Below are 4,348 nucleotides of genomic sequence, written 5' to 3' on the forward strand. Positions count from 1 at the left end.
AATATAAAATAAAAAAAAAACTATAAAAGATTTTCTCAACTGCATTCCTGTGTTGACTTTCCTTTAATTCATTCAACACATCATAAATTGCAGGATCACAGGTTTAGGCTTATGATGGGGAAACAGAGGGCTGAGCTGACTTGACCAGGGTCAAGAAGCAAGTGACCAAATAGAGATTCAAGTCCAGGTCCTCTGAATTCAAATCCAGGCATTTTTCCATTGCTAGCCCTATCGTGGGAAAGAGAACCTTTTCTGACACCTGTTGCTGTCAGTTGTTTCAGTCATGTCCCCATTTGGGGTTTTCTTGGCAAAGATCCTAGAGTGGTTTGTCATTTTGTTCTCCAGTTCATTTTACAGATGAGGAAACTGAGGCAAACAGGGTTAAGTGACTTGCCAAGGGTCACACAACTAGGAAGTATCTGAGACCAAATTTGAACTCAGAACTTCCTGACTCTAACCCTTGAGTTCTATCTACTTCACCACTCAGCTGTTCTGGGAAGAACTATAGAGGTTTCTAATTAAACTCTATTTTACAGAAGAGGAAACTGAGGCTTGCCTGAATGAATTGGCTAAGACCACACAAATAGCAAGTGACAGACAGAATTTGAACTTGAGTATTCTGACTCCCTAATTCAAGTTTCTTCACATAGTGCCAGGGCAAGGATTTTTTAAAATTTTTATTTCTCAGATCACAGCATTCCCACCACTGTAATGAGATGTCCACATTCTGCAAGAACACAAGATTTGAAGTCAGAATACTTGGTTCAAATCCTGACTCTGCTACTTAATTCCCAGAGTGAACTTGGGTAAGTCTCTTAAGTCAATAAGCATTTATTAAGCACCTTTATGACAGGCCCTATGATAAGCCCTAGGGATACAAACAGAGACAAAAGACAGTTCCTGACCTCAAGGAGGCAAAGCTAGGTGGCCCATTAGATAGAATGCAGGGCTTGGAGTCAGGAACATCTGAGTTCAAATCCGGCCCAAACACATACTAATTGTGTGACCCTGGGCAAGTCACTTAACCTTGTTTGCCTCAGTTTTCTCACCTGTAAAATGAGCTAGAGAAGGAAATGGCAAACCATGCCAGTATTTTTGCCAAGAAGTAAGAATATTATTGTACTTTAAGAAATTATGAGCTCAATGATCTTAGAAAAACACGGAAACTTGCATGAAATAATAAAGAACAAAATGAAAATAACTAAGAGAACTTTGTATACGATAACAGCAATACTGTTTTAGGAAGGACTTTGAGCAAATAAATCATTTTGACTATTATAAGTACCCAAATTAACTATAAAGGACACAAAGAAAGACACTATCTGCATCCAGAGGAAGAAGTGATAAATAGAATCATGGGTAGAATAATTTTACATATATACACCTATTTGTGTCTGATGGTAGCCATCTCTAGGGCAGGGGAGAGGGAAGGGAGGGAAGAAAAAGAAGGAAATTTAATGATAACTTTATTTAACAGGAATAGCAAGTTGCATATAACAGATCTGCAGTTTCATACGCAATCATCTTTTTATTATACCATTTTACAGAAATGCTTGTTTTGTCCCATAAATTTAAAAAAATCAAAAGAACTAAAAGAGAATAAGAAAGAATGGGGGAGGAGAGTGAGCAAAGACTTCCTGGAGCAGGTAGGATTCTAGCTGGGTCTTAAAGGAAGCCAGGAGGTAGAGATAAAGAGGGAGAACATTCTAGGCATGAAAAACAGTCAGAGAAAATCCCTGGAGCTGCGAATGAGGATTTGTGTCAGAGAAACAGCAAAAAGGCCAATGTCACTGAATCACAGAGTATGCGGGAAGTGTAAGATATAAGAGGACTAGAAAATGGGGAAGTTATGAAGGGCTTTAAACCCCAAACTGAGGACTTTATATTTGATCCTGAAGATGATAAGAAGCCACTGGAATTTATTGACTACAGGGAGGGTGTGGTCATACATCCACTGTAGGACCATCCCTTTGACAGGTAAATGGAGGGGGAAGAGACTTTAGGCAGGCAAATGCACCAGAAGACTATTACAATAGTCCAGTCATTCTGCGATGAGGGCCTACAATATGGTGGTGGCAGAGTCAGAGGGTGGAGCATATGAGAGATGTGATGGTGGTAGAATCAACAGGCCTTGGTGACAGATTGGACAAGGGAGGGTGAAATAACAAAAAGTCAAGGATGAGCCCCTGATGTGAGCCTAGGTAATCAGAGATGATGATAACCTCAACAGTGATAGGAAAACTAGGAAGAGGAGAGGGTTTGGGGGAAGAGATAATGCTTTCAATTTTGGACATGCTGAGTTTAAGATGTTACTGGACATCCAGTTGTCGATGTCCAATAGAGACTTGGGCTGCAGGTCATCAGAGAGGTCAGGGCTGAGTAAGGAGATTGGAGAATCACCAGCATAAAGATGATGACTGAATCCATGGGAGATGATGAGGTCACCAAGGGGAATAGGATGGAGGGAAAAATGGGCCTGATTTCCTCTGTAAAATGAAGGTTTTGGTGGCCCAGCCTAAGGTTGCTTCCAACTTGAGATCCTTCATTGAGAAGGGAGTCAAAAATGGAAAGGGATGAGGGAGAGGAGGGGAGCTGGGTTACCTTGTAGGGAGGCAGAAGGAGAGGGAAGTAGCTTCAGTTACCAAGAACAGCTGATACAAGCTGAATTTTCCCTTCTTGTTTGATGTTCCCTCATCCCCTCTCCTCTCCTCTAGCTTTTTTTTCTCTGGTATCTCTGATGTCTCCTTGCTGGCTGATTGCCTGCTGCTATCTATCTGTCTGTCTGTCTGCCTGTTCCCTAGAGCCTGGAAATCCTCGGGAGCTAATCTCATTTGAGGCTATGAAATCTCGTTTGCAGTTGGATTAATGCAGTGCTGAGATGGGCCAGGCCCCGGCCTGTCTCCCAGCCCAGAAACATAGAAAGCAATCTAGAGGGGAAATCTACCTTCCCCAGTGGACCCTGGGGTCGCTGAAAAGCAATCATGGGTAAGAGGAAGATTAAAACAATATCTGCCTTTCCCTCATCCCACCCCCACTCCCAGCCACTCAGGAGCAGGTTTGTAGGGAGAAGGGCTCAGCCCAGGAAACTGGGCCCCACAGATGGCCTGGCTTCTTGCTTTTCCTCACCTTCACCAGAGCTGAGTTATCTTGGGCACTGGGGCCAGCCCCTGTCCAGAGAGGCAATGCTTAGGCTGGCTTTCTAAATCACCATCCTGACTGGATAAATGAGTCTAGTGCACTACAAGCATTCATGGGATGATGTTTTCAATAAACCAACATTTATTAAATTAAGGACTATCAAAAGGCTAGGTGATCCAGTGCTTAGAGTGCTGGGCCTAGAGCCAGGAAGACTCCTCTTTCTGAGTTCAAGTTTGGCCTCAGACATTTAACTAGCTATATGACCCTGGGCAAGTCACTTAACTCTATTTGCCTCAGTTTCCTCCTCCATAAAATGAGTTGGAGAAGGAAATAGCAAACCTTGTCAGTGCCTTTGCCAAGAAAACCCCAAATGAGGTCACAAAGAGTTGGACAAGGTTGAAACTACTGAACATATGAACATACTAACTTTTCCAGGCTCGTTCTGCATACTTTCTTATTTCATTCCAGAAGTTGTCTCCCACCTCCTGGCCTTTGCATGGGCTGTTCCCCATACCCCACACCATCCCCCCCAGAGCTGGAATGCTCACCCTCCTCACCTCCAGCTTTTAGAAGCCCTAGTTGCTGCCATATTCTCTTCTGCATTAGGATATGAGCCCTTGAGGGCAGAGACCTGATTTTTGCCTTTTTTTGTATCCCAGGAAAGGATGGCATTTAGCACAATACCTGCCACATTTAAGTGCCTGTTGACTGACTAAGCTCCCCCTCCCTTAGGAAGCCCTTCCTGACTTGTCCAGGTGCTGGTACTCTCCTCTCTCCTCCGTCCTCCATATTACTTTATATTTTCTTTGAATAGATTTTGTTTTCATGTGTATATGTTGTATCCTCCCCAAAAGAATATAAACTCTCTGAGGGCAGGGACCGTCTTGTTTGGATATTTGTAGCGCCAGCACCCAACCCAATTCCTAGCACAGAATAGATCCATTTTGAATGCTTTTTAATGGAATAAATAAGCACCTATTCTGTGCAGGCCCCGCCCCATGCTGGAGAGGATCTAAAGTCTAGGTAACAAAGAGATCTTTGGCCTCATCTCATTGACAGACATTTATTAAGCACCTACCATGTACAAGGCATTGAGGTATAAGGGAGAGATTTTTCTAGTCCTTGAGTTCAGGGAGACCTGGGCTCAAATCCTGACGTACTTGATAAAATACAGAATCCTGTTTGGTTTTTAAAACTCTGTTCCAATCTC

The sequence above is a fragment of the Petaurus breviceps genome, unplaced genomic scaffold (genome assembly GCF_028583685.1).
Source record: "Petaurus breviceps papuanus isolate PSGF00001 unplaced genomic scaffold, PetGlider_PUasm1.0 90825, whole genome shotgun sequence".
Lineage (NCBI taxonomy): Eukaryota > Metazoa > Chordata > Mammalia > Diprotodontia > Petauridae > Petaurus > Petaurus breviceps.